A 10,250-nucleotide genomic window follows, 5' to 3' on the forward strand; every position below is an offset into this window, starting at 1 on the left:
CATCTTGTGTAAAAACTAAATTCATATTTGGAAAGCTCATATTCTCTTGGTTCTAATGATATATTGGAGTGTGTGTTTCAAATTAAAGACCCCCTGAAAATCATTTGGAAAAATCTACCCTTGGCATGGACTCTGGCCTACAACTTTTTAAAATTTTCAAAAATTTAAAATTTCCAAAGTTCATACTTTAGAAATAACCCCTATTTGATTTTAAAAAAAATTGAACGTGAGCCTCTTTGAAAAAACAATTAAAAACACATTTTAAATTCTTTCATTTTCTGCCCTCACCCTACAAATTTGAGTCAAACCCCTTTTGACTTCTGTGCTAGATGGCAATATCTGATTGGCTCTAACCTGCATGACTAGCACCACATTTCATCATGTCATTTTTCCACCTCACTACTTGCTCACTACCACATGTCAAATTTTTATTGGGTCACCATGTCACTATGTTAACCTCCCTACAACTTTCCTTTGGTGACATAGCGACAGTCATCAGATGTGCCACGTGTCACAATCTAGTTCATCTGTGAAATTTGCCTGCCACATCACTACCATGTATTGCCACTTGTCATCACATGGTTGGAAAGTGTATTCATTTCATTCATTCTTAGGCTACCACTTGTCCTTTTGTTACTTTCTGATGCCGCCACATCACTCGATAGGACCCACGATCTTCTAGCCAAATTTTAAGGTTTTCTGGCAAGTCACTATGTCACTATTGGAAAACCTTGCCATTTTTTGGTGGTGAGATAGTGCCTTGCCAAGTTTTGCAACTTTTCTAGTGCCGCCTAATCATGCTAACATCACAATTTTGTCTCCATGTTCATTCAAAATATTACCTATTGCCTCCAGCTATCAGTGGTTGGGCCCACGCACATGGTTGAGACTTCTAAAAGAAGTGTGTCTTGAAGACACTTAGTCATTGTGCACAATTGTATTTATACATTAAGAACAATGCCCACACTATGAATGTAGGATTATGCTCTTTAATTTTTTCTCTACTCTACACCTTGTTTTTTCCATAGTGCTTCTTCCTCTACATACTCCACATTTTGTTCGAGCATCAAAAGCTCTCTCATTACTATCAATGAGAACTGCCAATTTCTCTACAAATTGTATTGCCAAAGCTTGTAATCTGGTAGGCTCCACATTATGAGTATCAATGCACCTTGTTGGCTGGTCCTAGCTCACATGAAGTTCTTCTACAATCATCATCTTACTCACAATGCTATGTACTTGTGCTTCAGAAAGCTTAGATATGGTTGTAAGCTGATCTAAGTTGAGGGAACCATAACATGAGGAATACATGAATAGGTAGGTTCTCAAAGCTTCTTCATGGATTTTTAACTTCAACATATCTAGTACACAATCCCTTTCTCAAATAAGCTTCCAAGCATCAAGACTTTCAATGACTTTGTATGCTTTTTCCCAATCACCCTTACTCAATGCTTGGGCTACAACCATAACATGATCACAAACATTCTCAAGAGGACTAGTGAATGTTTGCTTCTCATTTATTTCTAGTATATGCTGAAATGTCTTATTTATCACCTTTCTTCTAACATCATGTGCATTTGCAGCCATATTTGGCACATCTTGAAGCATCGCCCAAATCATATCAACAACTTTAAGTAATTCAAGATTGATATGCATGTGGTAAGGCATTTGCCTCCATGGAGACTCCTCTACATGCTACCAATTGCTTCTCCAATTATTTTCGGCTGTCCTCTACCTTCTTTAATTTATTATCAACTTGAAGCTTTGAAATGTAATCATTCATTACCACAATGTGTGCTCCCAAAACTGTAGAATCAATTCCTTGAGACAATATTTTTTTCTTTCAAAGGGGAGCTGGAGCAATGGACAATTCACTTGGCCTTGGCACCATATTCTAGGGTACCAATAGTCTTGTGTATGTCTCTTGGATCAGGACTAGCACAAAGAACCATTAGAAGAACCAACAATAACTTGAATAGCTCATCGTGATAGGGACCTCTACTATTCTACATATAGTACACTGCTTCTAGTCAACATCATACAGAATCACCATTTGATATCTTCCAAGTTTAGCCATTGACACTTCCATGCTCATCTATTTTCTCCATTTTGGTTTGGATGATGATAGCTTCCTGATATTGAAGAAAATAATTCTCAATTTTCTATTCAAGGGCCATCACAAATTCACTCAACGATTTACAAAATTTCACATGCCAATAGTTCCATTAAATCAACATCAACAAAATCATTTAAGGGCATTGAAGAATTCAATCAGTCAATTGGCTTCTTCCACTTCCATTCAACAAATGAGAACTGTTGAGTACTCCGTCTGGAAGAATTTGTATAACCACTTTGAGGGTTGTTGCATTCACACCTATGGCAAGATAAATTATTTTTATAATTTATATAACCACACCTTAGGCATTCCCATTCCCCTTGATGCAGCTTTGGTTTAGGTCAAAACTCATCGCATAGTAGGCATTGACTATTTTTGGCAAAGTTCATGAAATCACACCTTGGGCATTTCCAATCTCTTCTCAAGTTTGCAATATCATCCTATCACAAATTTTTTTGAGGAAAAGGTTGAGATTTTTTTACTTTGGATGTAGGCCCCAAAAAGGTAGTCTTGGGGAGATCTGGATCAAGTGGAGTTGCAAATAATTCAACTATGTACTTTAATAATTAGTGAGCAGATGCTTTCACATTTTTTCTTATTTGTATCTTGTGTTTAGAAGAACCAATCAGAGGATGGTATGCACAAGTCATTAAAACTTGCATCACATCTACTGTGTCTCCAGTATCCTCTCTATGTGGCATTATATAAGCCTGCTCACAAGAAGTTCTTAGAGTGCATGCACTACACACATTTGCTTATATTCTTCTTTTTTGTATTCCAATGTGTGTGCAGTCCCTTACTTTCAAATGAAGTTAAAATGCTATATGTATATTGCACATTGTATGGTGATTTAAAAAATTGCAACACTACCCCTTTAAAAAACTCCTCTAACCCCATGTCCATATCTATGCAATCAGATGAAATTAGTCAGACCCTAAAGCGGGTTTGACTAATTTTTTTTTCATTTCCAAACAACTTAATTCTCAAATTGACCTACTGAACATCTGACATTGATTGGATTCAAATTTGATCAATGCTCTATCATTAAAAAATTATTTTATCATTAATCTGCAAACTTGTAATTTTCAGTTAATAGGGCCTGTCGGCTACGTTTAAAAACTAATCCAAATAGATAAGTGGGCTTTGAAATCAACAACACTGAATCTTTGTCCCGTATGCTTTTACCTCATCGAATCTTGTCTCATGATAACATTAGGGTAAAAAGATATCGACTGTCAAACTTGCCCTCTTAGAACTGCCTGCAAGAAAACATGTCAGAAAATAGTAAATCATGTTTAGATTTGGCTTTGAAAACTAGGTAAACTGACACTTGGGGGCACAAAAATTGGGGAATTGGTTCACTATCATGAGGAGAGTATAAATTTGGGATTAGGTCTCATGACGAAACTGGTGCATTTGGTGAGTGATCAAAATGGGCTACTCAGATTTGTAGATTGCAAACACTAACAGAAGAGCATTTTTTTGCAAATGGAATTGACCTGGGAAAGTGTGCAAACAGATTCATCAAGACGTGAAAATTGGCATAATTAAAGTATTTTTAGAGTACAACACAATGGTACAATCCATTCAATCTAACCTATCATAGATTCAGAGTTATGACATCACAAATAGGGGTACTAACAAATCTGCACTTCTTGATACCAGTAAAAAGTTAGAAATTACATTTGGAATCATGTCTGAAAACTGATCAAACAAATTTATCATAAGCTCAAAACTAAAACATAGAAAGTCTCTAAACTTTAAAAGGTAACACAAAAGGAATTTTAGCACTTTGGTCAACTGGGTCAAAGTTATAACAAGTCAAATAGGGCTTCCTAGAATTCAGAATAATTCACATCAGCATGACAACATTAAAAGACCAACTTTGAGGGATTGAAAACCTAGTTAAATGGATTCAAAATGACTCAAAATATGAAACATAGGCTCTCTGATATGGACACTAAATAGTCCCGAAGTGGTGAGTCATGAAACATTACTAGGTGTGAGATATTCAAATGCAAATATGGCCTCCTGTCGCTATTTGACACTTAAGCAAAATGCAAATTTGACAATTGCTCAAAACAGGACTTCACAAAATCACTTGGAATGACAATTAATCATCATGGAATACATAGATGCACTGAATGCAAGGTGTTAGAAACATTAAACACCTCTTCAGCCTCAAATGGATAGCCAGGTACACATGCATCAAAAAGCACTTATAAGACTTGATTTTTCATTGGTACTCAAAATTAGGGCTTTGATTTTGAATCTCAATAGGAATAGTGGCAAGATTTTTTGCAAACCCAAGAGAAAATCATCTTATGGCAGTAAAAAGAATAATGAGGTACCTAAAAGGAATAGATGACTTTGTTTTGTACTATAAGAGGAGTGAAAATTTTGAGTTGAATACCTACACTGATGCAGATTAGGGAGCTAATATAGATGACAGAAAAAGCACCAGTGGAGGAGCACTCTTCTTGGGTAAAAGATTAGTCACTTGGAATAGCAAAAAGTAAAGTTGTACCTTACAGTCCACAGCTAAAGCTGAGTATGTTGCTATTGCTATCAACTGCACCAATATTGTATGGATCAAGCATCTATTGAAAAGTATGAAGGAAGAGACAAATGAACTTGTGATACTCTATTGTGATAATACAAGTGACATCAACATATCAAAGAATCCTATGATGTATGCCAAAACAAAGCACATTACAATTAGCTATTACTATGTAAGAGAACTGGTGGAAGATAGGCAAGTGAAGATGAAATATGTCAACTCAAAGGAACAAATTGCTGACATCTTCACAAAACCATTACCTAAAGATGCATTTGAATATCTTAGAGGTAATTTAAGGGTGACACCCGTATCCAAAGCTGTTTAAGTAACAACAAGACTGCCCTGCATCAAATGAGTTGATTTTTGAAATGTTATAAATTGATGTAAAGGATACTTACTTTAGGTCTTTGTCTAAAGTAATTAAAGTACTAAAATTCCAAACAAGTCACAAGCAAGGTGATAGAGGGAGGAATTGGAGTTCCTAGAAATGCTACACTTTCATAATAAGATGCTGACATAATATGTCTTTGGCATTGTTGTCAAAGAGGGAGAAATAGAAAAACTGATGAAAGTGGTAAGCTACAAAAAGAGGGAGAAATAATAGAAACTAATTAGACATGTAGAAAGACTATAGGATCAAATGTGTAGAGGAAGAAATAGCAAAAAAATAGTAGAAAGGAAGGAGAAAGGAAGCAATAGTTAAGAGGGAGAAGTAGAAGCAAAGGAATTAGTTAGGATAACAAATCAGAGAGGGAGAATAATTAAAAAAAAAGAAGAAACTATATTAACAAAAGAGATATCCCTAATACTTTGAAAGAGGGAGTTACTTACATAATTTAGAAGGAGTCATAAAGAATTCAAAGTTGATGATAGAATGAAAAATTTTAGATACAAAGTTTTCTTTTTGGCATTTGATTTACTATTTTAACCTAGTTAGCATTTTGATAACTTGGTTGATCAATTTGGTTTGCCATCAATGCCAAAGAGGGAGATTGTTGAAATTTTATTGAAAAGATCACTATTAAAGAGGAAGATTATTGAGAAGAAGGGAGATTGTTGATAAAAAATATTTTCAATCATTGTTTTGTCATTGATGTCGAAGTTGCTATTTGCTGGAATGACAATTGCTTATAAGATCCAAGTACTATCACTTAATTGATTGATGAAGAGGCTTTAATCAATAAGATGTAACAAAAGCACCTAAGGGAAAGGTTGAGTTATAGTTTTATAATGAAGTATAAGGATCAATTAAGACAATGGTAAAAAGATGTGTTGGTAATACACTTGAAGATACAAAGGTTGGCTACACTTAGAAACTCTAGAAGAATAAGTTGTAACAAATCTATCTGCAAAACTTGACTAAATTCATTAGTGGGTGCCAAGAAATTTAGTTCATGCAAAGTAGATTATCAGTAAGTTCTAAGAAAATGTAAAATCTAGTGTGTGCTAAGTGAGACAGAAGGTGCCAAGCAAGTTTAGGTGCCAAGCTAGATAGAAATGTAATAGGTGTTGAGCATCAGTAAAATTTAGTTGATACCAAGTGAATCCATAGTACGTGTCAAGCATTAGAAAAACTTAGTTGATGCCGAGTAACACAGTATGTGTCGAGCATCAAAAATTCAATAATGTTGAGCTACTACATTATTTGAAAAGTTAAAGATTTTCTAGATCTAAGATGACAAGTTTGTTACCTTGTATTTTCTGAACCAAATGGAGGATAAGAATGATGAGCTAGTGGCACAAAATTCTAGATAAACTATTTAAGGAGTTATAGGTTAAGAAGCAAGAGTGGTTGGTTGGAGAGAGTATGTGGTGTGAAGGAGAAGACATCGAGAGGGAAGAATAGAGTACATAGACTCTACTTCAATAGGTGACCATAGAGGTGATAGCATTGGCATAATGAGCATCTTAGGGAGACGAATCTTGTAAGGAGGACAAGCTATTGTAGGGCCCATTTGCCATTGCACCAAAAGCCATGACTGTTAGTGAACATGAAACACCACATAATTAACCACCTATGGGTAGGGGAGCGCGTTGCATCACCCAACAATCTCCCCCTCGACGCGCATACGAGGTGCTTACGCAGGTCGGGAAGGCACCGGGGAGATTTGAACCCATGACCAAGCCAAAACTAGGCTGTGATACCACTTGTAGGGCCCATTTGCCGTTGCACCAAAAGCCATGACTGTTAGTGAACATGAAACACCACATAATTAACCACCTGTGGGTAGGAGAGCGCATCGCATCACCCAACAGATATCAGAGCTGTAGAGACTGAAAGTCAGACAATTTTGTGAGCTGAATTGAGATTTGAAATTTGAAAGTTATGTTGTGAGTTATATCAAATCAAAGCCCTTATTGTTACCCTCTAACAATTATATCAGTTAGGGTAAAATCTTATGGAATTAGGTTGGTTTAACAACCATTTTTTAAATCCTCTAACAGGGTGACATTCCAAGTGAATGTTCTAAAGTCCTTTAACAAAGCCCACTTCTAATAGGGTGGTTGAAATCCTTTAACCTAGTCACATTTAATAGTGTGTTATAGCCTTTAACATGGTAGGCCTATCACAGGGCATCACTTTAGAAGAGTGAGAAAGGAGTAGCATGTTACTGGTGGTTTTTCCCAAATTGGGTTTCCATGTAAATCACTATGTTATGTGTTGATCTTTCATGTCTTATTCTTGCATGTTTATTTTACAGTAACTTTCTATGTAGAAAGTTTAGCTTGGATGCATGATTAGTTTAATAGGCTCACTATAATTAGTGAAAATGTTTTATTAGGACATTTGGACCTTGAATAACTGATTCACCCTCCCTCTCAGTTATTCTAAAGCATTAATAACATAACAAACTTGCAAAATGTACACATCAATTAGTCAAACACCATAATTAACACTAGGATTTAATGTGGAAACCTAATTTGGGAAAAATCACCAGTAACATGTCACCAATTTTTCACTCTTCAAGGTGAGCTCTATTAGGAGAGAACCATGTTAAAGGTTACAAAACACACTATTAAATGTGACCTTATTAAAGGATTTAATCACTCTGTTAAGATTGGCATTGTTAGAGGACTTTTGAACATTCCAATAGAATGTCACCCTACTAAAGAATTTACATATGATTGTTAGGTAAACCTTGATTAAAGGATTTCAAATATTGTTTACAATAGTTAGAAAGTAACAATAGGTTTTGATCTGTCAAGTACAACTCACTTTGCAAATTCAAATCTCAGTTTGGCCCATAATTTGATTCATTATTTGTCTTGCATTGTCATCCTAGTCTGATTTTCTTAACAACCCTTTAAGAAATCACTCTTCACCTCTTCTCAACTCTTCTCAGCCTTCTTAGACTCTACAATCAATAACATCAACAACTACTCCAAATTTCAACAACACTCTGGAACTCTCTGAAAGTTTTCCTTTGTACCTCCTTAAATACATAGTTCTAATATTTTGTAGCTTAAACATCACCATAGATCTTAGGATTTACAATTAGATCCACCACATACAATGAATCTAATCACCATTTTGTTTAACCTCTTCTTTTCTAGAAAGTTCTTCATGAATCCATACCTAAGGTCATTTACCTAATCCTCTTCTATCATTAAATGATCCAACTCATTGATCCTTATCTTCAAAATTCTTTCCATATCCCAAAAAATCAACTTAGTAGGCTAGAAATTATGAATTCTCATAAACTATTAAAATGTTGTTCCTTGGCCCACTATTTTTTGACACTCGGTCATCACTAGGTTACCTAGTCGCTACTAATGTTTGGTCAACACTAATTCTTCTTGGTTTGTTTTGGCACTTAGTCAACACTTTTATCACTCAACATGTATTTTAAGTTTCTTAATCTTCTACTCTGTTGCTCTATCAAGCCTATGCATTTGATCAATATTTGATATCATCTTCAAGGATTTAGTAGTACTATCTTATCCACTTGCAACATGATTTAAATAATCACTTTATCTTTTCAAAGTCCAACTAATCAAGTGTCCTTTTATAGTTTCCTCTTCATAACTCAACCTTTCTTCTAAATACTTTTGTTATAAATAACATCTCAAATCCTCTTCATTAATCAATAGATATGATACTTAGATCATATAGAAAACTTTCTCACCAATAGGTTTGACATGACTAACAACATAAGAATTGTTTGTAGTTTTCAACAGTCTATCAGTATGAGGATGATAGTTTACTAGTCACTCCTATCAGAGATGCAAGGAAGAACATGGATTTAATTCTTCAAAGTCACCTATGAATACTTTGATGGAAAGTTTAATAAGTTCTACACCAGTAGACTCATATGAAGAACCAAAATTGGAAATATTAAAATGGTTGTTAGTTTTGACAACTAGAGGGATTATAAAGAAAGACAAAAGCTTAAAAGAGACTCAAGAAATTCTTGAGAGAATTTCCATGAAAATGGAATGCTTAATGAACATTTAGATAAATGAGACTAATATTTAGAAGAGGGAAGTCAAAGTTGTTGAAGAGTTTGATAGTAATTATAAGATAATGACTAAATTTTCAATAATTAAGGCTAAGGTAGAGCATCGTCCAAACCTATTCAGAAGGGTGTGTGAAAAAATGAAGAATGATTTAGCTAGACTAGATATATTCATCAAAGAGTTGAAGAAATGCATTTATGAAGGAAAAGATCTCTATGAGAAATGAATGCTAAAAATTGAGCATATGAGTATCTTTACATCTCAGATAAAGGAGAAAGAAGATGAACTAAAAATGTGATTAATGATCGAAATAATGTAAATGTGAAAATCATCCAGTTAGAGAAAAGGATAAGCAAGATTTTGGATGAAATAAGAATTTTGGAAAAAAGAAAAAAAGTAAACAAATATTGTAGAGATTCTCTTTGTTAAGAGAACACTTATCTTTGAATATTGACATAGTTCATAGACATCTTGAAGATTATCTGAAGTCAAAAAAATCTTATGAGCAATTCAACTATCCTAATTTTCAAGCTACCTTGTTAGCATCCTATGGTTTGTGTCGATTAATAACAATATTAGATTCAATTAAATAAGCATGGAATGAAGGTCTAACTAGTTTAAAATGTTTTTGAATGTATTGCATTGGTGAATATCTCAACAACATAATTAAATTTTGATTTGTATGTAGTTTTTGACATCTTTTTCTTTGATGTGGGGAAGAGATAGTATATGGAAAATTATATGTAAAGAGAGATATAAGTTAGAGTACAGTCAAAGGGGGAGTAATGAATAATATGATTTGCATCATTATATCCCTTTGTAAGATGGTATAACTAGAAAATGATCCACATTTTTAAGTTTTGTAATGGCCATGTGAAGAACTTCACAGTTTTTGAGAATATTTGAGATTATGAGTTTTGGACCTTAGCCAATTTTCTCATATGTTTCCATTAATGCCAAAGGGGGAGATTTTTGGCATATTGGATAGGGAAAATAGTATTAGGTTGTCATTTATGGAAATATATATTCAGTATGAAGTAAGAAAAGTATGAAGATACAATTTTCACAATTAGACTTAGAAAATTGTCTAAGCATTGTGTAGTTTATCTAGTAGCA

The 10,250-nt window shown here is 34.2% G+C and overlaps 1 pseudogene; it reads right to left on the reverse strand.

Annotated features, from left to right (window-relative positions):
- Positions 1-966: 966 nt before the first annotated feature.
- On the reverse strand, positions 967-1,668 carry LOC149570402 (eukaryotic translation initiation factor 3 subunit C pseudogene; annotated as a pseudogene).
- Between the last annotated feature and the right edge of the window lie 8,582 nt (positions 1,669-10,250).

The sequence above is a fragment of the Cupressus sempervirens genome, chromosome 3, assembly GCF_028749045.1.
Source record: "Cupressus sempervirens isolate cs-2001-9-10 chromosome 3, ASM2874904v1, whole genome shotgun sequence".
Taxonomy (NCBI): domain Eukaryota; kingdom Viridiplantae; phylum Streptophyta; class Pinopsida; order Cupressales; family Cupressaceae; genus Cupressus; species Cupressus sempervirens.